This window comes from Porites lutea, chromosome 7, assembly GCF_958299795.1.
Source record: "Porites lutea chromosome 7, jaPorLute2.1, whole genome shotgun sequence".
Taxonomy (NCBI): Eukaryota; Metazoa; Cnidaria; class Anthozoa; order Scleractinia; family Poritidae; genus Porites; species Porites lutea.
In genome coordinates this window covers 29,679,179-29,704,648 of record NC_133207.1, presented here as the reverse complement: position 1 = coordinate 29,704,648, position 25,470 = coordinate 29,679,179, and the positions used below count along the sequence as shown (strand labels likewise).

The window sequence follows — 25,470 nt, the reverse complement described above, 5'->3', positions numbered from 1 at the left end:
CGAAGTTATGGTAGGTCTAGTATATGAAGATTAACGCAAGCCGAAGTAGTCAACGAGTACCCCCGAAAAATGGCGAGAGTGTTCATTACAGTCATTTAAGTGTTTAGGAACACGAAGATTAACATTAAAGATATTTTGAATAGACCTATCCTTAATAATTTCAGAACACACAAAAAAAAGCCATTGTTGCCCAGTAGCAGTTGTTTCCGTAAGAAGGAAAGTCCTCCTTCGAAAATGTTGACTGCTACTGTAGCAGAATTCTACAAAGTTTTATTTAGCTTTTATATTACTGGAAAAAAAAATTGTTAGATTAATTTTCTAAAGTATTTCATCTTGATCGCTACATCTTCACTTTAGCTGTATCGTAACACGCAGGCATTTCTTCAGATGTCCAACTTGAGAAACACGTCCTAAAACAGAAGAAAGTGCAATGTTTATCAGTAGACTGTAGAAATAGAGAAATTTGAGTACTGGTTATTTTGTGCTCTTGTTTTTCGCGTTGGTTAGTTATTTAAGTGATTTACAGTCTAACAGCCCGTTATTTTTTGGACCGCCCCTGTTCGAACCCTGTTGTAAAAACTGGGGTTATTCAATTCTTCTCAAGAGATAACGTACCTTTCATTGTTGGTGTTGTTTCATCAGCTAGTACAGGTTCCACCAGATGACGATTTTTCAATCTTTGTAAACTATAAAAGTGCAATTTAAAAAAGGAACTTGAACTCAGTAAATATAACGACCAAAGTAAGTATCTGTTAGCAAAATATATATAAAGAATCTCAATGATAAAAAATTCAGGTACTTCTGCATGCCAAACCCAACACCATTTTCGGGTTTAAACGTACTTTTTGCAATAAGCACATATAAGAAACTTATTTTTCTGGCTCCCGTTTGCTATAGGGATAAATGAGTTCATTTCAGTCGTTCACTTCTTTGTTCTCTATTCTCTCACTAGCAAACGACGCCGGGTACTACACATACGATGTTGTGCTCTTATTCTAGAGTATATCAATCCGAACTCCTCGAGCTCCTCGTGGTGCTCGACATCTAGGCCTAAGGAGAAAACCGGGGATTAATGCAAAGAAACATATCCATTATACCTGAAGCGTAGAAAACGCCTCCCCACGTGATGAACAAAAATAACCGGGTAGATTCAATCTAGAAAATAAAAAAGCTAAAGAAAAAGAAACAAGCGCTTAGAGGATGTTACCAACGGACGTAAATTGAACTAATACAACCTATTTTGATTTGCGCCGATAAGGGATATAGATAAGAAATGAAGTTTAACGCCCACTAAAAATATCTGACCATCAGCAGATATTCTTAGTGGGCCGAGACATAAAAAATCATATCAATAAAGACAAGTCGACTCTCACTGTACCCTCAAATAGCATTTTCCCTGTAACAACAACTGCGCAAAATCGTAAAGTTACACTATAAATACAATAAATTCATTTCCGACGTCTCCACTTAGATATATTTAAAGCGTCCAGCAAAAGCCTTGTTATAACCTGCAAAGATATAACAGTGGAGAGTCAAGCACTTAAATAATTTCAAGGTTCAAATCTATGTTTACTAAGTGAAATATACAATTTGAATCATTATAACAATAACAATTATAATAATAGTAATAATTCTATTAAAAGTTTACTTAACAGATCCATGAAGTGTCTCTTCCATGTTAAATGAAATTATACGCAATTAAAAATAAATTAAATTAAAGTGAAAACAGTTCTCTCCTCAAATAAAATGATAGTGACTGCAAATCCCATTGGCCCTAGTTAAGAGCAGATATCAGGCAAAGACATTACGGGAGTTCTCATATCTTCTCAAGTGGAAACTTTCTAAGGGTATATCTCATTAGTCCTAATTAACAGCAGATTTCAGGCAAATGCGATTGAGTGTTCTTCTTCTCAGACTAGGGAGCTCCAGTCTCCCTTGATTGCTGGGTTGGAATCCCAGTTTCTCTAATTTTAATAGTAAGTAATAACTACGATAGAATGAAATATCAGTCCAGGGAACTCCTGACTCCATTGCTTGCTGGGTTGGAGTCCCAGTTTATCTAATTTTCATAGCAAGTAATAACTATGATAGACTGAAGTATCAGTCCAGGAAGCCCCTGAATCTCTTGCTTGTTGGGTTGGAATACCACTTTATCTAGTTTTAATAGTCATTTCATCTATTATTGACTAAAGTATCAGTCCAGGGAGCTCCTCTCTCCCTTGCTTGTTGGGCTAGAATCCCAGTTTATCTAGTTTTAATAGTATTAGTTTCATCTACTATTGACTGAAGAATCAGCCCAGGGAGCACTTATCTCCCTTGCTTCCTGGGTTGGAATCCCAGTTTATCTAGTTTTAAAAAAAAGTTTCATCTATTATTGACTAAAGTATCAGTCCAGGGAGCTCCTGTCTCCCTTGTTTGCTGGGTTGGAATCCCAGATTATCTAGTAAGTTATAGTAGGTTTCATCCATAAATGACTGAAGTATCAGTCCAGGAAGCTCCTGTCTCCCTTGCTTGATGGGTTGGAATCCCAGTTTATCTAGTTTTAATAGTAAGTTTCATCTATTATTGACTGAAGTATCAGTCCAGGGAGCTCCTGTCTCCCTTGCTTGCTGGGTAGAAATTCCAGTTTATCTAGTTTTAATAGTAAGTTTCATCTATTATTGACTGAAGTATCAGTCCAGGAAGCTCCTGTCTCCCTTGCTTGCTGGGTTGGAATCCCAGTTTATCTAGTGTTAATACTAAGTTTAATCAAATATTGACTGAAGTATCAGACCAGGGAGCTGCTGTCTCCCTTGCTTGCTGGGTTGGAATCCCAGTTTATCTAGTTTTAATAGTAAGTTTTATCTATTATTGACTGAAGTATCAGTCCAGGGAGCTCCTGTCTCCCTTGCTTGCTGGGTTGGAATCCCAGTTTATCTAGTTTTAATAGTAATTTTATCTATTATTGACTGAAGTATCAGTCCAGGGAGCTCTTCTCTCCCTTGCTTGCTGGGTTGGAATCCCAGTTTATCTAGTTTTAATAGTAAGTTTTATCTATTATTGACTGAAGTATCAGTCCAGGGAGCTCTTCTCTCCCTTGCTTGCTGGGTTGGAATCCCAGTTTATCTAGTTTTAATAGTAAGTTTTATCTATTATTGACTGAAGTATCATTCCAGGGAGCTCCTGTCTCCCTTGCTTGCTGGGTTGGAATCCCAGTTTATCTAGTTTTAATGGTAATTTTATCTATTATTGACTGAAGTATCAGTCCAGAGAGCTCCTGTCTCCCTTGCTTGCTGGGTTGGAATCCCAGTTTATCTAGTTTTAATAGTAAGTTTCATCTATTATTGACTGAAGTATCAGTCCGGGAGCTCCTGTCTTCCTTGGTTGCTGGGTTTGAATCCCAGTTTATCTAGTTTTTATAGTAAGTTTCATCTATTAATGACTGAAGTATTGGTCCGGGAGCTCCTGTCTCCCTTGCTTGCTGGGTTGGAATCCCAGTTTATCTAGTTTTAATAGTTAGTTTCATCTATTATTGACTGAAGTATCAGTCCAGGGAGCTGCTGTCTCCCTTGCTTGCTGGTGTGGAATCCCAGTTTATCTAGTTTTAATAGTAAGTTTCATCTATTATTGACTGAAGTATCAGTCCAGGGAGCTCCTGTCTTCCTTGCTTGCTCGGTTTGAATCCCAGTTTATCTAGTTTTTATAGTAAGTTTCATCTATTATTGACTGAAGTATCAGTCCAGGAAGCTCCTGTCTCCCTTGCTTGCTGGGTTGGAATCCCAGTTTATCTAGTTTTAATAGTAAGTTTCATCTATTAATGACTGAAGTATCAGTCCAGGAAGCTACTGTCTTCCTTGCTTGCTGGGTTTGAATCCCAGTTTATCTAGTTTTAATAGTAAGTTTCATCTATTATTGACTGAAGTATCAGTCCAGGGAGCTCCTGTCTCCCTTGCTTGCTGGGTTGGAATCCCAGTTTATCTAGTTTTAATAGTAAGTTTCATCTATTATTGACTGAAGTATCAGTCCAGGGAGCTCCTGTCTCCCTCGCTTGCTGGGTTGGAATCCCAGTTTATCTAGTTTTAATAGTAAGTTTCATCTATTATTGACTGAAGTATCAGTCCAGGGAGCTCCTGTCTCCCTTGCTTGCTGGGTTGGAATCCCAGTTTATCTAGTTTTAATAGTAAGTTTCATGTATTAATGACTGAAGTATCAGTCCAGGAAGCTCCTGTCTTCCTTGCTTGCTGGGTTGGAATCCCAGTTTATCTAGTTTTAATAGTAAGTTTCATCTATTATTGACTGAAGTATCAGTCCAGGGAGCTCCTGTCTCCCTTGCTTGCTGGGTTGGAATCCCAGTTTATCTAGTTTTAATAGTAAGTTTCATGTATTAATGACTGAAGTATCAGTCCAGGAAGCTCCTGTCTTCCTTGCTTGCTGGGTTTGAATCCCAGTTTATCTAGTTTTTATAGTAAGTTTCATCTATTATTGACGGAAGTATCAGTCCAGGGAGCTCCTGTCTCCCTTGCTTGCTGGGTTGGAATCCCAGTTTATCTAGTTTTAATAGTAAGTTTCATCTATTATTGACTGAAGTATCAGTGCAAGGAGCTGCTGTCTCCCTTTCTTGCTGGGTTGGAATCCCAGTTTATCTAGTTTTAATAGTAAGTTTTATCTATTCTTGACTGAAGTATCAGTCCGGGAGCTCCTCTCTCCCTTGCTTGCTGGGTTGGAATCCCAGTTTATCTAGTTTTAATAGTAAGTTTCATCTATTATTGACTGAAGTATCAGTTCAGGGAGCTGCTGTCTCCCTTGCTTGCTGGGTTGGAATCCCAGTTTATCTAGTTTTAATAGTAAGTTTCATCTATTAATGACTGAAGTATCAGTCCAGGAAGCTCCTGTCTTCCTTGCTTGCTGGGTTGGAATCCCAGTTTATCTAGTTTTTATAGTAAGTTTCATCTATTATTGACTGAAGTATCAGTCCAGGGAGCTCCTGTCTCCCTTGCTTGCTGGGTTGGAATCCCAGTTTATCTAGTTTTAATAGTAAGTTTCATGTATTAATGACTGAAGTATCAGTCCAGGAAGCTCCTGTCTTCCTTGCTTGCTGGGTTTGAATCCCAGTTTATCTAGTTTTTATAGTAAGTTTCATCTATTATTGACTGAAGTATCAGTCCAGGGAGCTCCTGTCTCCCTTGTTTGCTGGGTTGGAATCCCAGTTTATCTAGTTTTAATAGTAAGTTTCATCTATTATTGACTGAAGTATCAGTGCAGGGAGCTGCTGTCTCCCTTTCTTGCTGGGTTGGAATCCCAGTTTATCTAGTTTTAATAGTAAGTTTTATCTATTCTTGACTGAAGTATCAGTCCGGGAGCTCCTGTCTCCCTTGGTTGCTGGGCTGGAATCCCAGTTACCCTAAGTGCATATTACTTTGAAAATCAGTGATAATCTTCTTAGAGCAACAACTCTTTCCAAGAAAATCTGAAATTATACCTAAAATAACTGGGATTTTTTTTATTTAAACAAAAACAAAAAAAAACATTTAAAGGCTCGAAAAAACCCATTTCGTTACAGAAGCTGAGATATGGTGTGACCTAAAGAAAAGGGTGTATGGCCTGTGCAGTATCCGAGACGCACGTGAGTGCAATGGCCATATAAATTGGGGGACCTCCGCTTGCGTCCAAACCGGGACACCTGGGCATGAGCGCTTACAACAGACTTGTTTCGTGACAGAAGCTGAGATATGGCATGACCCGATGAGCGGTACACCGCTACGGCCCGTGCAGTATCACTCGTAAAGCTCTGCACCACTGCAGAATGAGTCGATAAGCACTTGAGTGCAACGGCCGTTTTCTTATCAGGCGCCCAATACATCACCTGTCGGTCAGAGGCGACCACCCAGACCTCGGTGTAACTGATGGCTCAGTACCACTCTCACCGCATAAGTAGACAAGCACCCTGTGGAACGCACGAAACCCTCCACCTGGCTTGAGGCCACTGTATTGGCAACAATAAGCCAACTTTGTTTTTGGAATCCCCTTTTTCTACTTATGGCTGCTATTAAATTTATTGAAAGAATTGCTGCTGCTCGAACAGTATAATACTATCAATAATAATTAAAGCTAAGATGTAATGCACCTCATTTAGTTCTAGAATTAGGGTATTAAAGGTTCAACTACATGAATAATAGATTCTAGTGTCACTACAGGTATTACTTATCTAGCTTGCTGCATTGGAATCCCAGTAAATGCTTTCTTTTAACAGTAAGTTTCATCTCTCATTGACTGAAGTATGAGTCCAGGGAGCCCCTGTCTCCCTTGCTTGCAGGGTTGGAATCCCAGTATATCTAGTTTTAATAGTACGTTTTATCTATTATTGACTGAAGTATCAGTCCAGGGAGCTCCTGTCTCCCTTGCTTGCTGGGTTGGAATCTCAGTTTATCTAATTTTAATAGTAAGTAATAACTATTAAGTAATAACTATTAAAGACTGAAGTATCAGTCCAGGGAGCTCCTGTCTCCCTTGCTTGCTGAGTTGGAATCCCAGTTTATCTAGTTTTAATAGTAAATTTCATCTATTAATGACTGAAGTATCAGTCCAGGGAGTTCCTGTCTCCCTTGCTTACTGGGTTGGAATCCAAGTTTACCTAGTTTCAATAGTAAGTTTTATCTATTATTGACTGAAGTATCAGTCCAGGGAGTTCTTGTCTCTAGTTTTAATAGTCAGTAATAACTATTAAAGACTGAAGTATCAGTCCAGGGAGCTCCTGTCTCCCTTGCTTGCTGAGTTGGAATCCCAGTTTATCTGGTTTTAATAGTAAATTTCATCAGACGATCTATTAATGACTGAAGTATCAGTCCAGGGAGCTCCTGTCTCCCTTGCTTGCTGGGTTGGAATCTCAGTTTATCTAGTTTTAATAGTAATTTTATCTATTATTGACTGAAGTATCAGTCCAGGGAGCTCTTGTCTCCCTTGCTTGCTGGGTTGGAATCCCAGCTTATCTAGTTTTAATAGTAAGTAATAACTATTAAAGACTGAAGTATCAGTCCAGGTAGCTCCTGTCTTGCTTGCTTGCTGGGTTGGAATCCCAGTTTATCTTCTTTTAATAGTAAGTAATAACAGTATTAAAGACTGAAGTATAAGTCCAGGGAGCTCCTGTCTCCCTTGCTTGCTGGGTTGGAATCCCAGTTTATCTAATTTCAGTAGTAAGTAATAACAGAATTAAAGACTGAAGTAGCAGTCCAGGGAGCTCCTGTCTCGCTTGCTTGCTGGGTTGGAATCCCAGTTTATCTACTTTTAATGGTAAGTAATAACACTATTAAAGACTGAAGTATCAGTCCAGGGAGCTTGTGTCTCCCTTGCTTGCTGGGGTGGAATCCCAGTTTATCTAATTTTAATAGTAAGTAATAACAATATTATAGACTGAAGTATCAGTCCAGGGAGCTCCTGTCTCCCTTGCTTGCTGGGTTGGAATCCCAGTTTATCTAATTTCAATAGTAAGTAATAACAGTATTAAAGACTGAAGTAACAGTCCAGGGAGCTCCTGTCTCCCTTGCTTGCTGGGTTGGAATCCCAGTTTATCTAATTTCAGTAGTAAGTAATAAGAGTATTAAAGACTGATAACAGTCCAGGGAGCTCCTGTCTCCTTGCTTGCTGGGTTGGAATTCCAGTTTATCTAAGTTTAATAGTAAGTAATAAGTATTAAAGACTGAAGTTTCAGTCCAGGGAGCTCCTGTCTACCTTGCTTGCTGGGTTGGAATCCCAGTTTATCTACACAGTTTTAATAGTAAGTTGTACCTATCATAGACTGAAGTTTCAGTCCAGGGAGCTCCTGTCTCCCTTGCTTGCTGGGTTGGAAATGCCAGGTTATCTAGTGCTTTTAAAAATCGTAAGTTTAAAATAGTAAGTGCCATCTATCATAGACTAAGGTATTAGTCCAGGGAGGAGCATTACGTTTTGTGTGTTTTCATAGTGTTATCTGGCATAAAACCTTTATGCAAAACTACTGCCAATGGGGAGAGGTTATTAACTTTATATAAATATTATGTATTATGTCATAGTTTAGGGAGCAGCTGTCTCCCATTTTTGGTGAGTTGGAATCCCAGTTGTAAATGTAAATTGCTTTTTATAAATATCAGAATTTTTATGTATTCTAATACTTCAAGGAAGATCCTTAGGAGCCATAATTTATTAAGTCACTAAATAAAGATCGGGATTGGGGTTGTTACAAGCTCCAAGCTCTTACCGTTTTGAAAATATCCTGGTTTAGTTGGGTCAGCACTGTACAATTAATGACTGTACTTCTGTTAGATTGTTTTTCGATTGTTACCTACATGAGTGAAGAAGACAAAAAAAAATTAGTAAAAGCATAACAAAATGATGATGTCAGATATGATTTGTTGAAATACTCTTTATCTGGCAGTCACAATTTTATTGTGGTAGGTTTTTGAAATCAGTGATTATCTATCAGAAGTTAGGTTCCCTAGCCTTAGCTAGTACATAATATCCCTAACCATGATTGGATTTATTTATCTAATTTAAAGCAAGGAAAATTACTGGCACATAATTAAGACCTTTCAAATCATTTTGTTTTTGGAGCCCGCACGTTTGAAACAACTTTAATATACCTTCACTTCTCTTAGATTGAGTTATCTAAAAAGAGTAATCAAAACTTATGCGCAGAGCAAAACAAAGTACCCAATAAAAAAGGAAGCTAACTCTCTCTCTCGGCGATTCACGCGTAGCCCTAGTATTTAAACCGTGGCTGCTTATTTGTGTTATTTACAAAAGTGACTGAAATCCCAGGGGTGTGCCCCCCGGTTCTCCAAGTCCTGACCGTTTTTAGACCAAAAAGGTGCAAAAACCATACCCTTTGGGGTGGCACATACCTAGTTGGCTTATATAAGGGGGATTACTCCCCAGGAGAAAATCCATGTATCTTAAAAATTCTGTCCACGGGCCTGGGTGTCTTTAAATGCTTCATTTGGTCAAGGCACTTTGAAAAGGAAAGAATTGGTTTGAAGGGTTGATATTAAACCAAAACAGTTCAAAGGCGCTTAAATAAAAAGTTGTACGACTCTTGTCAGTAAACGAAAAAGGGAATAATTTTTTAAATTTTAGTAAGTGGATGCAGTCTAAGAAGACAGCATGTCACAATACTATGTCTACTTTCTATTCTCGAACACCCATGTCCCATTTTAGTCTATTTGCTCATTAGGATAATGCTCGTAAAACTAATTAAAGTTTGTATTCAATTGTTCAGAAAGCTACTGCCTCCCAATTCTTTGCTGAGTATGAATAAAAGTTGAGTTGGTGTATATTTTCTTATAGACTGACTTTGCACGTTATAGTTTAGGGAGAAATGTGTATCCCATTTCTTTGCTAGGTTCGAATCCCAGTTGACCCCTAAGTATATATTATTGTTTAATCAAAGTTTTTATGTAAAAGTTAGAATATATCATAGGGCATCAAACATAATTCCCTGGCATCCTAATTGTTGCTCTCACAGGTTTAAAACTGGAGTATTCCTTTGCATGTTTGAGAGGGGCAGCATTATGTCTTATGCCATTTATCATGCAGTTTGAATTTTACCGTGTAGTTTGTTTTGACCTTGAATTCTGGTATCTTCTACACTGTGTTGCTATCTTGACTGTTTAATGTATATAAATAGAACAAAATTATTTTAATATTGTATTTACCTTTCTTGTTTCTTGTTGGTCAAATCTTTTAAATTGTGCCTGACTGATCTCTTGGCATATCTCTAGGTGATAAAGAAATGAACTTAATTAACTTACGGTCTCATACTTTCTCGAAAATAAAACTGAAGCCCTTGTAATTTCGAAAAGCCTCAAGTTCCCCTAGGATGACCGAACAGATACAAATTTTATAGCCCCGCTTAGAATGCACTTCTAGAGATTTAAAAGTACTGTAGTCTACATTAGGTTCTCATTAAGTGCCGGCAGCCGGCTAAAAACTGGCTACTTCGAGTTTTGAGCCGCCTACTTTGGGAACTACAGGAAGGTGCGAAAGATAAAGCCTGAAATCACCGCCTACTTTTACATCCTAGCCATCTACTCGTTAAGGAGAACTCTTTCATAATTTCAACGCAATTAGGAGGAAATCGTCGTTGGGTGCCCCCTGTAAATATGTATACCTTTTTCTTCTAATTCTATTGACTTCTTTGGTATTTTGGTTTTTATATTGCAGAGTCCTTTCTTGAAATTTTTGTAGGTACGATTAAGCTTAAATTAGGTTTGCACTGCTACACTGATGACTGACTCTGTGAGCGATGGAAGATCCAAACTAACAGCTCCACGCCGCCATATTGGCCGGGACACCAGTAGACCCTGGGACGAGGACTTCCTTCGTGGTTTATACCACAGGTTACCCACACAATCATCCTCGGAGACCCAGGGGCAGTTAGTCGCGTCGATAAACCGTTCGTGGTGAAAGTTTACTGTAAGATCGAGACGAGCTCGTCTCGATCTTACAGTAAACCTTCACCACGAACATTTTATCGACCCGACTAACTGCCCCTGGGTCTCCGAGGATGCCACACAATCTGCTTGTTGGTAAATGAGTTTGCTTCGAATTCATCTTTACAGTAAGCTACATGTCCAGTAGCAATATATCGCCAACTATGTATATAGATTAATGTTAAATAAACAGTGTACTACCTTACCTAGTATATATTGTTGTCTTTTTGCCTTCAAAAAGGTATTTTTAGCGATTTTGACTGATTTTGAGTTCGCCTGGATGACTGCGTAAAAAGTAAAGACGAAAAGAGTTACCAAATGAGCCATTTTGCAAAGTCTGTAGTCTGAGATCCTGAGTAGTCAGTTCACAAAGTCACTAACAAAAGATCGGGATGCGAGTTGTTACAAGTACTTACCGTTTTAAAAATCGTCCGATTTAGTTGGGTCCGCACTTAGCAATTAATGACTGTACTTCTGTTAGATTGTGCGCCTACATGAGTGAACAAGACAAAAACAATAGTTAAAGCATAACAAAGAACTCTTTACAGAAGAAGTTGGATACGATTTGTTTGAAATACTCTTTATCTGGCAGTCAAAATTTTATCGTAACAGGTTTTTGAAATCAGTGATTACCTAACACAAGCCGTGTTTCCTTAGCTAATACATAATTCCTAACCCTTTATTGATTATCTAACTCAAAGCGAGGAAATTTGTTTTTGGCTTATGTGTTGGACTGAGAAAGATATATAGTCGTAAATTCATTGAAGTAAGTCGTAAGAATTGCAAGGAAAGAGAATGATGGTGGTAAGCTAAGGGCCGGAGCCGGAAGTGTTGTTACAGCAGGCACTTGCGTTTTAGAATCATTTCGTAATCGGTCCGCACGTTTTTCCCGTGTAGCCCTAGTATGTAAACCTTGACCGTTTTTTGCATCATTTACTACTTGAAGAAAATCTCTGGGGGGGGGGGGGGGGGGGGAGTGCTCCTGGGATTTCTTGGTGGGGGTTCGAGCCGCCCTGTTCTTTAAACTCCTGGCCTTATTTCAGACCAAAAAAATGTCATTTTCAACGCCTTTTTTTAGTCCTGGCCTCTGGGCAGAAATTATGTCAAAGAATAAGCAAATATTTCTTTTTCTTTCTTATTCATTAATTTGGAATTGAAACGACAAATACGTTCTTTTACGGCATTTTTCCCTCGAAAACCATACCCAATTCCAAACCAAAATGAGCAAAGTGTATACCCGTTTTTAGACCGAAAAAGCGCAAAAACCATATCCTTTTGGGTGGCACATACCCTATGTGGCTTACAGTGTATTCAAGGGAATATTCCCCGTGAGAGAATCCAAGTATCGTAAAAATTCTGTCCGCGGGCCTGAGTGCCCTCTAAATGCTTCATTTGTCCGAGACATGCACAGTTGGAAAAGGAAAGAATTGATTTCAAGGGATGATACTGAGCCACACAGTACAAAGGTAAATACAAATTTGGACGACTCTCCAACGAAAAGGAAATGATTTTCATTTTAACAAATGGTTGCAGACTAAGAAGAGAACTTGTCACGATATAATTTCTGCTCTTTATTCTCTAACACCCATGTCCCATTTTGCTCTTATGTGTTTAACTTTCAAAAAAACATTGAAGTAAATATATAGGTAATAACAACTTTATATAAAGCAGTCTATTTGCTCATAGGGATAATGCTAGTAAAACTAATTAGTATATTGCCAAATGTAAAATCACTCAGGAGCAAATATTGTCCGGAGAAAATCAATCATACTTCAACTCGTTATCGGGTATAACAAAACTAAGTTATAGTGACCTCAGGTATCCTACAAAAAAACTGACAAGTTTTCTATCACCATATTAAAGACATTTTTTTCCTTCTGCCAGTTTACAATTGTCCTGGTTAAGGTGACTTTTTACTTGGATAGTTACCTCTACAAATATCTTGCTGTTTTTTTACCATAAGCTGATAACTCTCTTCGTTACGTTCCTCATCACTCAACCATGCACTGAATGTTACTTCTCAAAACTGAGGGAAAAGAAAAAGGAAAAACATACAACTGTCGATTAAAATAAAACACTCTGAAAGGTTTCAGTTGAGAAAGAAGTTCACAGTCTAAATAGTGTGTGTGCAAGAGATATAGCAATAGCTGTAGCACTTACACTTTCAAATCAGTCCCATATTGATTCGCGAGTTGAATGACTTCACTGAGTTGTTTGGTGCAGTTCTAATGTTATACGATGCACCTTGCAATAGAGCGAACAGTTTCAGCAGCAGTAACTTTCATCAGGTATCGTTAAACACAAGCGATCCATGATCGTTCAGCAGAGACAAAACTACGATGCCGTTAGGAAATTTCAAAAATCATTTTGGGGTTATTTGCGCATGGGTGAATATAGATGACTCATTATTCTATTTTGGTTCTCGTAAAAAAATGATGAGAATCTAATGTATTGAAAACACCTGTGAAGTGTAATGATTTACATATTTGTTCCTTTTTTTAGTGTAACGGACTGCGATCAGAACTACATGCAAATGATAAACCTTAAAAAACGTCCCGACTATTGGCCATTTCAAATCATTCAAAATTTTGGTAATAGTTCCAGGAGTTGTGCCATATTCATTTTTAACAAAACGTGCCGATCGTCTCTGCGCACTCTCAACGTCCTTTATTTGTTTTTGAATGTGCTGATCCCATGCGCAACATCCACGTATTCAAGTTGTGGTCTAACTAAAGTAAGATAGCCTTGCTCTTTTACGTTTTCTGGACACTTACTTAAGTTTCTTTTTATAACGCCAAGAGATCTGTTGGCCTTTTGCCATAATCCTAGCAATTTAGGTCACTGGATAGCTCAACTCCAAGGAATTTGTGGTGATCAACAGCTTCCAAGGGTTCTCCGTGGATGGTGCATTGCACAGTATTTCCCATTTTTTTTGGAACAACGATCTTTGATTGATGATGTCTAAAAAGCAGCGACCATTCTGAGGGACGCGCGTCAACTGGAAGTGGACTTTTTGCACTCTTGAGCGATGATTTTGAACAAATTTTTGGGTAAATCGTCTCTATAAGAGAAAAGACTCTTAGCAATACAAATTTGGACGCGAAAAGGCGTATTAAATGAGAATAAGTTCACTTCCGGTTGACGTGCGTCGCTCAAAAACGTCGTTGCTTAGAAGCCCCCAAGGAGCAAAAAAGTTGCGATTGTCTGCCTCCCTGGTGTTTTACACAACGTCGTCGCGCTAGTATGGGTGAGTCCACTGACCAAGAATCTCGACTGTCTATCCTCGTCTTCCACCCGATTCACTCAAAGGGTACTGGGTATCACCCGTAAAAATGATACCCAAATTACCGGGTATCACCCGCCATAGTACGTACTATAGTACGACTGAGAAAGTGGTGTACCGGATGGTGCAGGATGATGGATAAAACGTGTTGTAATTGCACGTTTATTGGTCTTATTATAAAATCTGTTGCAGCACGCTGTCACTGAGGTTATATTTTAACGTGCAAAGCAGTATTAAATGGCCCGGTAAGTTGTGAAAGCCTTTATTTTGTTCATTATTTTTGCCTTCGATGTTTACCTATCCTTTCTGGTGTTGTTGACACTTCAACAGACCAGTTCGTTTGGTTGCAGGCGGACACTGCGGTAAGCAGGAGAAGAACAGCTTAGTGCGAGCATTTCGGATGATGCCGGTGAACAGGATCGCGACGATTTACGACGTGGACTGATCTTTAGCAGGTATCTTGGGCAGCTTACCATTTCGCTTTCGAACCTCGCTTTCAGCGATAATTAAGCCAGAAAACCTCTAGATGTAAACTTAAGCTTAACACTGATCTTCGCTATAAAAAGACTGTCAAGAGTAGACGATGTGTGTGCCAAGTTACGACAACCTGTTCTAACGACAACTTTTCTAAAGAAGGTTCGTTTTCAAAGAACCAAAGAACAACAGGTGTCACCTCTGTGACTCCGAAGCTGGTATTCTTCGTCGTTGCTTGGACTGCAGTGCAACAGCAAAGGTTTGCGAATCTTGTGCAATTTCACGACAAATTAGATATTTTTTCATCGTCTGGAAATCCTTAAGGTACCTAAGTTGGTCCCTGATCTAGGTACGTAAGTTGGTGTAAGTTGCAATACTGAGTACGAGTTGATTGAAAATGTAAATTTCTACAGGTTCAACCCGCACTTCAAATCAATTGTTGTAAATCCAGTCAATCCCCCTTATGCTTTTAAACTTCATGCTAATTATTTTATTTTTGAAATAATGTGTGGTAGGCACTAAGAGAAAGCATTTGCATTCTCAGCTGCTCTAACTGCAGCATCTCATTGAAGTTGCTTAAACTTGGCTAGAAACTGCTCTCAGATCCCTTTGTCAACTACGTTATTTGTCAGTCATTACAATTTATCATTTTGCTTTTTTTTTCAAATTATTATCTTATTAAATTTTATGTATAGAAGTTGCAGTGGACGGTCTAACATAATTTTATAAATATATACCTGCCTTAGTATCACGTGCATCCCTTGCAGCTGCCTCTAAACAAGCCTTGGTTTCTGTATTAGCGTGTGTGCACCACCATCACAAAGATTTTCCTTACTTCCCGTTATTCTATGGTTTTACAGATCCCATTTGAAACCAATGTATGCATTCGAAGCTGCCCCCATTGTTGGTTTGTCATTTTCAGTAGATTTCCTTTCGAAATGGTTGAAAAACAAGTTTATTTAAACTAGTTTGCATGAAATATAGGGCTAAACAATGCATGTTTGATCCTTGTTTCATGCTTTATGTGCCAGATTTGTTATTGTGAAAAGTGCACTTAGCATGCATTCCAGCTATTTCTACAGGCACTCCACACAAATCATTATGGAAACAAATTATTCAACAATTAGAACGTAACAGGATTAAAAACCCCAACTGGCACTGGAGGCAACCATTAAAACTATTAACAATCAAGGCTGCGACTAAGAACAAATCAGGCAAGTGACCACAGCAGGACTCGAACCAAGGACTGCTAGATTGCAACTTGTCTGATGTGGTTCCTTACTCAGCCAGTCACTTCCTCCTGAGTATGGCATTCCATAATTTTTGTTTACGAGGAGGAGAATTATATATTCAGTTGAACCTCCACGAATCACTCCACAATGGCCACGTCTCTAATAACGGCCATTTTTTTGGCAGACAGTCCATACATTCACTCTTGTTTCAACCTCTCTACAATGGCCACTTTTCCTTGTCCCCAAGGTGGCTGTTGTAGAGGGTTTCAACTGTAGTACTCTTTCATCTTACCAAGAACCCTGCAAAGTGCTTGACAGACATCAGTGCTCATTTAAGATCCTGCTCTCCCTCGCCTCTTTTGTATTTATTGTTATTCCTATGATTTAAAATGTGGTGCTATAAAGCCACTCGTCAATGATTTCTTTAAGTTCAATGTAGTTGATTTACACATCTGCTTAATGTGCATTGGTTACTGTGTTTTATATATTTTTGTACTCTTACAGCACATAACTTTAATATTACTCTTTTGCCTTTTTCAGTTCTGTAGTATTTCAAGTGGTTGTCAGTGAACATGTTTGCAGCTGTGAACCCAATTAAGTTTTTTTCAATTTACCAAGTTTAATCTTAGGGGTTCCACACCAACCATGCCAGAGTTGGCATTCAAATGTTTTGAGTTATTTTGCAATTGAATATCTATAGCTTTTAATTTTTGATACCAAGTTCTAAAATCTTTTAGCTGTGTTTATTGTTTCCACCATGGCCCTTGTCCACTGACCAGGCAGTGTTATTGGGAGATATCAGCCTGACTTACGTTTAGGTGTCAGAAACATTCACTATAAAATTATTAATCCATACACACAGGGAGTGGTGATATTGAATATGTTTTAAAATTCAAAATAATGTCCTTAATATCCCAACAAAGCAGGTATTTAGAGGAGAGAAATGCTCACAATTTACAGGATGAATTTAAGTTCCTGAATTGCAAAGTGAAACTTTGGGGAAGCAAAAACATAATACATGATGGTGTGAAAACAAAGCTGTTAACAAGAAAAAATTAAAATTAAGAATTCAATACTACTATACTTGTGTAACCCAGACAAATGTGCAAGTAATATTCTCTAAAAGCAATGATCAAATAAATCTCTTTTCCCAATTTCATTTTACATGCAGGTGTCTGCTACAAAAGACAAGGGATTAGAGGAAGTGAAGGAATGCACTGTCACAGAGAAGAAACCATTGAAAGAGAAGAAGAGTTGTTACGCTCTGGAAGCCAGCTCACAGCTTAAATCCTTAGTGGCCTTTTACTAAACCCAAGTTTTGCTATCAGTTAGCCTTCCACTGACGCAGACTTTCTTCTGGCTCATCACACAATCCTCCTCAAAGAACATGGCCTAGGAATGTCTGCATGGGAGGCTAGCTATCTGTGGGCTGGCTTTAATACTTTCATGTAATTTATATGTCTGCTACAGTCACTGTTTATGTGATTGAAATAAGTATGCAAAGAAGCTGCATTTGTGTCACCCTTATCAAAGGCACCCAAAGTTCACAAAACTAGTGCCCAAGTCTTACATATTGTCAAAAGAATAATATTATATTTCATTATATGGCAAAAAAATGAGTAAATGAGTTTTCAATTAAAATTGTGTTCCTTGCTTCTAGAAGCATGTCTTCTTTCTTTAGAGGATTAGGGGTACAAATTTCGTAAGAAGTGTTTCATAAGATTGAAAAGCAAAGCAAAACAAACAAGGGATACAGACTTTTTAAGGCCCATTTTTTTCTGTGCCCATCCTTTGATGAACTGTATTGAATGCAAGTTTCAGATGTTAACCATCAACTTTGTTTCAAGTTATTGGTAGAGGACAAGTTAATTATAGTGAGTAAAAAAGGTTATTTTCTATATTTTGTAGTTCTGTGTGATTCACCGTTTTATACACAAACTGTTAGATTGATGTCGTATTTCAAATTGTAGAAAATGTTGTTGAGTTGTGGGTGTAATTTTAAACGACATATTGTTATGAAAGGCAAACGCATACACTTAACTTGGGGACAAATTATATTCCATTGATGTGTTTTTTTACATTGTGTAAAATTACACTACATAAAAGGCTGCCGAAACTGGCAAAGGCGGCACACTTTTGTATTTAATCTTACATTTTGAGGGTGGTATGGCCATTCCCACGTTCCTTAGGGGTTCCATCAAGTGAATTACCCGAAAGCAGACCTTTGGCTGCAAAAAGAGTTTGTGGGTTGTAACTTGCCACTCCCCATAACGGTAAGACGTACAGTGGCGGATCCAGTGAGAGGGTCGGGGCGGGGTCCGGACCCGCCCCCATCAGGCCTGCGGTTGTTTTTTATTACTTGTTTGACCCTGAAAGTTTTGGATCTATAGGATCGCATATCACGATTCAACTGGTTGATTTTTCATTGAAACGCGCGCTGCCTTTTGGCACGATTAAATTTCAGGCATATTTGAAAAATATGTAATTTTGGGAGGGTACTCTCAAATGATCTGTTCGTTTCAGGATTCCGAATCAAATATTGAACCCCCTAATTAAAAAAAAATTCTGGATCCGCCCCTGACGTAGAGCTATCGATTTGTAAGATGCATCTACTGCATCGAGCTAAAAAAGATGTAACCTTGCTTCAGAAAATACGAGGAACGTAAAGGCTGGTTTTCACTAGCCACGACGGAGTCGGAGTTGTAATCACGAGCGTAGAGCTTATGATGTAATGAAAACATCGTTCTGATTCCGCTTACGACTCCGCCGCTTACAATCCGCTTATGATCCAGTGAAAAACAGATTGTCGGAGTGGGAAGCAGAAGCGGAAGAACTAAACCAATCACAAAGCGTGGGAACATGCATTGTGATTGTTTTAGCCTTCCGCTTCTGCTTCCGACTCCGACAATCTGGTTTTCACTAAAACATAAGCGGAATGTAGGCGACGGGAGTCGTAAGCGGGCTCGGAAGAAAAAGGGAAACTGCGGATTTCATCGCACTTGTGACTGCGCGTACGATTCTGATTTTTGATTTTCACCAGGTCACAAGCGCTCTTACAACTCCGACTCTGACTCCGAACTCCGTTGCTAGTGAAAACCAGCCTTAATTGAACACTTAAACGGGCAGCACGCGACGTTTTCTGCTTCGTTAAGGCTGGTTTTCATGACCACTAGCGACGGAGTCGGAATCGTAAGAGCGCTTATGACCCAGTGAAAATCAAAAAGTGGGAGTCGTAAGCGGAGTCAAAAGCGCGACGGACTCGGAGTCAGAAGAATGGGAACGTTTCCATTTCTTCCGACTCCGCTTACGACTCAGTCGCTTACGTTCCGCTTATGATCTAGTGAAAACCAGATTGTCGGAAGCAGAAGCGGAAGGATAAGCCAATCACAATGCACGTTCCGAATAATTCAAAAATGGCGAATGCCAAAGGTTTAATAAGTGAAAATTCTAAAGAGATGGCGGTTTAAAGGGGCCCCTTGAAAAGTGACGATTTTGACAAAAATGGCGATATGGTTGGCAAAATTTCTATTGAGATGTTGACAAGGCTCTCTTGAAAAGTGGGGATTCGACGAAAATGGCGAATTTGCATACAACAATTCAAAAATGGCAAATGTGACGACAAATCACCTAAGGGTTGGCGAAAATTCAAACTTGACTCAAAAGAGATGTCGTTGTTGCGTACATTTCTGGATATCTGATCTCCAAATGGTGGGGGTGAAGGTCCAGCCATTCTATACGCAAGTTGCCGTCAGCTAGTGCCCCGGGTGAATATGTAGAATTTTTGGGTTGACGTGAAATTAGTACGTTTCCCCTACTTTTCATGAAATATGGGCCAATACGCATTTCTTGCGAAATAGTTTGGGACTTCGATGATGAGCTGCCGTGAAATCGCTATGTTTCCTCTAGTTTGCAAAAAAATACTTTATGATAATACATATAATGCATCCCATTTTATACGAAATGCGAAATAGTCATCGGCGCTGGAATGAACTGCTGTAAAATAAGTAATTTCACTAATTCCCATGGATTTTCCCCCTCCTCGCGCGCCCCTCGCGCTCTCGCGCCCGAATTTCGCCTTTCCCATTTAACACCTACCCTCAGGCTTTGTACATGAGATATGTCCAGAAATGCACGCATTGGCGGAAATGCATGGCAGAAATGGCGATTAATCGCCAAAATCGCCAAACCGTAAGCAAAAAAGGGTTTGTAACCGGCTCCTAATTCAAAAAGGGTTTGGGGGCTAGTTGAAATGACTTGTGGGCTAGTACTTAATTGCTAGCTACAGCTTGCCTGCATGAATGGCAGGCTGTAAAACTGACTTTCTTTGCACCCTAAGGGACGTCTTTAGTTATATAATTTGAATTAAGGGCCACTTTTGGCATGCAATTTGAATATTTGCCAAATTCTGGATATCACAAGCCCACTGGCGATTTTCGTCGAAATCGCCAATTTCGCCAAAATCGCCAGTCTCCAAGGGGCCACTTTTGGCATCCAACTCAAACCGTCAGAGGCTGGCGATTTTTCGCCATTTTTGCCATTTTCGCCATTGTATCCATTTCTGGACATGAATGGAGACGTACATGGAACATTTTGACACTACGCGGTTCTTAGATCCCATTGAAAATGTGTGGTGTTCCACTGCTTTTCCTGGAACGGATCCGGTTTAATATGCCGAGTTTTGGAGTTGCAGTGAAATTACTGTGTTTTCACTATTGACACTATTCTATCATGAAATATTGGGCCACGACGCATTCTTGTCCTTAGATCCCATTTTCGTCGGACTGGGAAATAGTCCATCACTCAAATGAATTGCTGTGAAATCAGCGTTTTTCTAAAAACATGAAATAAACATTATATGGAAATTACGCATTTCTGGCCTGCAGATCCCATTTTGTGATGCATGAGGAAAACCCCTGCTCTTGAACGGGTTGCGGTGAAATGAGTGTTTCCTTCTATTTTTCATTGAATATCCGGGTAAATATGCGGAATTTTCGTCGGCCTTCAATTTGGAGTGTGGGCCACTACGGAGTTTTATAGTCCAGGACTTGAATAAATTGCTTCGAAATAAGTAGTGTATGTCACTCTGATCAATATAGTTTGCAGAAAATGTGGTGCCAGAAACGCTTTTTTCATCCTAATTTCTTAGTATTCAATAAATGCGAAATATAGTCCAGCACTTGAATGAATTGTTCTTGCCAGTGTTTGTTGCTCTGAAATTATTGTATTTTATGTGAGTGAAACATATTCCGTTACTTCGATGAAGTGAGGTGAAATCAGGACCTTTCCACCAGTTTCCATGAAATATAGGGCTAAATTTGTATTTATGGGTCCTTGGATCCCATCTTCTAATAATCGCGAAATAGTTTGGTACTTTGATGAGCTGCTGTGAAATCAGATGTTTCCCCTAGAATTTTTGGAATATTATGGCCAATACGCATTTCGAATTCTGGCCCTGAGAATGGCTGAGATCTTCCAATTTTTTTTAAAAAAAGAGATATAGTCCGGCAGTTCCATAATAACTCCTCTAGTCTAGTGGGGTTAATTTAACTCCTTACAGTGGAGGTTTTTCTTTCTTTGGGGAGGGGGGGGGGAGGGGGGGCGGTGGGGGGAGTTTTTTTTACTCCAAAAAGGAGTTTAAAGAACTCTTTTTCAGGAGTAAAAATCACCCAGATATTGAGGAGTTGGAATAACCCCCAAAAAGGAGTTATCCTGTACCTAAAATTGTTACTCCACTTGAACAGAGTTAAAGTAGCTCCAATAAGAGTAAAAACAACTCATGTAAGGAGTAAAATAACCCCATTTTCGGAGTTATTTTAACTCCAGAGTTGGAGTTAAAACCGGAAATCTTTTTAGGAGTAAAAATGATCCCAAATTTGGAGTTCAAGTAACCCCATAAAAGGAGTTATCCTGTACCTAACAAATTACCTAAAATTTACTGTGTGAGTTGCTGTGAAATAAGTGTATTTCCACCAGTTTGCATGAAATATGGGCCAAATAGACATTTTTGACCCCTAGATCCCATCTCGTTAACGAATGCGACGAACTGCCGTGAAAGCATTGTGTTTCAAAAAGGTAGTTTTCGGTTCCCTGCTTGGATCCCACTTTCTAATAATTTGGAAATGTTCAGTGGGCACTTCGATGAGTTAATGTATAAATCAGTGTGTGTTTTCACTAAAACCCGCGCGACTATAAAGAACCTGAGTTTTAAGAACCTGTCAGGCTAAAATTTGAAAGAGGTTCCTATTAATTCTCTAAAATCTATAAAAAGACATTCTGTGCTCTTGGGCAAATACTGAAGATAAGTCAACATTGAGGAAATGTTGGGGAGACTTAGGTGCCAAGAGTGTAAAACTGTTAGAACTGAGTGTAATTGGACAAGTCAGCCATTCAGTTCTTCTTTTCATAGTATAACATAACATAACATAACATAACATAACAACTTTATTTAAGTGTCGATATCTTTAACTTATAAAAGCTAATTGGGGACACTGAAAAAATAGGAAAAAAAATTATAAAATGAGTTTATACATGGTATCATAAGGTGAATTTATAATTCGCTAAAATCTAAAATTTATAAAAGGTAAAAATTAAAAGATTACGGAGTTATCCCCACTAAAATATACAGAAAAATGCTAATCTGGTATGCAGATTTCAAATGAAGAATCTGTTAAGGCTAACTCAGTGAGAAACTGCAGGATCTTACTTGCGGGTTTTATTGTATTTGTCATGGAAGATTGGGGCAACTACGCATTGCTGGCCTTTAGACCCGTCTACTACGAGGAATAGTCCAGCATTTCGATGCGCTCAGTGAAATCAGTGTATTTTCACCAACTGCCATCAAGTACAGCTGTCAAATAGTGGTGTTTCGTGCACGTTATGTAAAGTATTCCATATTTCTCTAGGAGAAGGGATAACAAGCTGAAGGGGAAGTCAGAAGTTTTGATTTTTTCACTTGTGTAGGAAAGTTTAATGCTCAATACTCAAGGTCAGTTAACTCATCTCTGCAGTTAATTAATACACTCCCTGTATTTGCGACAATAAAGTAAAGAGGGCCGAAGGTGCAGCTTAACTGAGGGATCAACTGTTAACCGCGGCTACTGCGCCTTCAGAAAAAACATATTTCGCTAAAAACATTTTTATTTTACGATTCAAATCACATTGATCTTAACATCCTGAAATATACTTCACTTTAGGCAAACAGTAATCAAGTCTCTCTCTTGAATTTGCCCACCCTTAAAATTACCAGTCCATCCCATCATGTATGTCATTGGCCCAGATGATTTCGGATGATTGCGCATTTAGAATTAAGACCAGATTTTCATTTTAAACGTTTCTATTATACGATTCCGATCTTTTTGGTCTTATTTATATAGATATAAAGTTCCTTTCGTTATTTCTCGAATTTCCCCGCCCTAAAAATAACTTGACCCTGGATGAATTCTTGAATTCGCCATTTTCTCATAGACCGTAATGAACCTCGGTTTAAAGCCCAAAATTTTGCACAACCATTGTTTCCAATCTCTCCTGGGTATTACAGTCGTCCCAAGATAAATTTAAGACAATGGTTATGCAAAAGTTTTAAGGGGTAAACAAGTCGCGTTAACGTCTATGAGAAAATGGCGCATTCAAGAATTCTTCACTTTGCGCCTTCATAAGATCAGTTTTTCTGTTTAAACACTCCTATTATACGATTCCCAACAGTTTCATATTAATATCATCGAAATACACTTCATCTGAGGGAACTGTAATAACATTTCTCTGTCGAATTTGCCCGCCTTAAAAACGCCCGTGAATCGGCATCCTATAGGATGTCTCACACGCTGTACTCGCCATTCCAAAATTCTTTACTTTGCCCTTCGGAAGACCAGATTTTTGCTTAAAACGTTTCTATTACACGATTCGGAACAGTTTGATGTGAATATCATAGAAATACACTTCATTTGGGGGGAACTGTAATAAAATTTCTTTGTCGAATTTGCCCGCCTTAAAAACGCCCATGAATCGGCATCCTATAGGATGTCACACACGCTGCACTTGCCATTCCAGAATTCTTTACTTTGCGCCTTCCGAAGACCAGATTTTTGCTTAAAACGTTTCTATTACACGATTCGGAACAGTTTTATGTTAATATCATATAAATACACTTCATTTGGAAGGAACTGTAGTAAAATTTCTTTGTCGAATTTACCCGCCTTAAAAACGCCCGTGAATCGGCATCCTATAGGATGTCACACACGCTACACTTGCCATTCAGAATTCTTTACTTTGGGCTCTTGGAAGACCAGATTTTTGCTCAAAACGCTTCTATTACATGATTCGGAACAGTTTGATGTGAATATCATAGAAATACACTTCATTTGGGGGGAACTGTAATAAAATTTCTTTGTCGAATTTGCCCGCCTTAAAAACGCCCATGAATCGGCATCCTATAGGATGTCACACACGCTGCACTCGCCATTCCAAAATTCTTTACTTTGCGCCTTCGGAAGACCAGATTTTTGCTTAAAACGTTTCTATTACACGATTCGGAACAGTTTTATGTTAATATCATATAAATACACTTCATTTGGAAGGAACTGTAATAAAATTTCTTTGTCGAATTTGCCCGCCTTAAAAACGCCCATGAATCGGCATCCTATAGGATGTCACACACGCTGCACTTGCCATTCCAGAATTCTTTACTTTGCGCCTTCCGAAGACCAGATTTTTGCTTAAAACGTTTCTATTACACGATTCGGAACAGCTTTATGTTAATATCATATAAATACACTTCATTTGGAAGGAACTGTAATAAAATTTCTTTGTCGAATTTGCCCGCCTTAAAAACGCCCGTGAATCGGCATCCTATAGGATGTCACACACGCTACACTTGCCATTCAGAATTCTTTACTTTGGGCTCTTGGAAGACCAGATTTTTGCTCAAAACGCTTCTATTACATGATTCGGAACGGTTTGATGTGAATATCATAGAAATACACTTCATTTGGGGGGAACTGTAATAAAATTTCTTTGTCGAATTTGCCCGCCTTAAAAACGCCCATGAATCGGCATCCTATAGGATGTCACACACGCTGCACTCGCCATTCCAAAATTCTTTACTTTGCGCCTTCGGAAGACCAGATTTTTGCTTAAAACGTTTCTATTACACGATTCGGAACAGTTTTATGTTAATATCATATAAATACACTTCATTTGGAAGGAACTGTAATAAAATTTCTTTGTCGAATTTGCCCGCCTTAAAAACGCCCATGAATCGGCATCCTATAGGATGTCACACACGCTGCACTCGCCATTCCAAAATTCTTTACTTTGCGCCTTCGGAAGACCAGATTTTTGCTTAAAACGTTTCTATTACACGATTCGGAACAGTTTTATGTTAATATCATATAAATACACTTCATTTGGAAGGAACTGTAATAAAATTTCTTTGTCGAATTTGCCCGCCTTAAAAACGCCCATGAATCGGCATCCTATAGGATGTCACACACGCTGCACTTGCCATTCCAGAATTCTTTACTTTGCGCCTTCCGAAGACCAGATTTTTGCTTAAAACGTTTCAATTACACGATTCGGAACAGTTTGATGTGAATATCATAGAAATACACTTCATTTGGGGGAACTGTAATAAAATGTCTTTCTCGAATTTGCCCGTCTTAAAAACGCCCGTCGTATCAGCATCCTATTAGACGTGAACCAGACCGCACTCCCGAAACCCAGAATATTTTATTTTCCGTGTTGAGAACTACAATTGTTTACTAAAGACGTTTTATCTCAAATCACGGATGGATTTTAACCCAACACAATGAAGTAAAACTTCACTTTGAGCAATTTAACTTCGCCCTATTCGTTACTCGTCTTCGAGTTATGCGGAATTAGCTGGAATTGTTTGAAAATTTGCGGTTTATATATCAAATAGTCGTTAATATTTTAGTCTTTCCATTTTCCGCTGTATCAAAGAGGCGGAATTGTTTTTATTTTATCTAAAATATAACGGTTACTTACACAGACAGTTGTGTAGCCTATGGACCGCCATATTGCCCGT

At 38.8% G+C, this 25,470-nt stretch overlaps 1 protein-coding gene and 2 long non-coding RNA genes across 5 annotated transcripts in view; 1 reads left to right on the top strand and 2 right to left on the bottom strand.

The window, feature by feature from the left end:
• LOC140943093 (uncharacterized) overlaps window positions 1-25,470 on the bottom strand; it is a 155,732-nt gene that overhangs the window by 78,112 nt on the left and 52,150 nt on the right. The window lies entirely within an intron of this gene.
• Window positions 192-9,726, bottom strand: LOC140943138 (uncharacterized). Of its 3 annotated transcripts, XR_012166593.1 has the most exons (5): window positions 9,663-9,726; window positions 8,210-8,293; window positions 1,098-1,155; window positions 616-686; window positions 192-410 (listed from the first exon to the last, which is right to left on the bottom strand). It is a non-coding gene; the product is annotated as an uncharacterized lncRNA (long non-coding RNA). The 3 variants fall into 3 exon arrangements; XR_012166594.1 differs by lacking the exon at window positions 8,210-8,293; XR_012166592.1 differs by lacking the exons at window positions 8,210-8,293; window positions 9,663-9,726 and having other exon boundaries at window positions 1,098-1,554.
• LOC140943134 (uncharacterized) lies at window positions 13,978-17,328 on the top strand. Its single transcript, XR_012166589.1, has 2 exons — window positions 13,978-14,177; window positions 16,600-17,328. It is a non-coding gene; the product is annotated as an uncharacterized lncRNA (long non-coding RNA).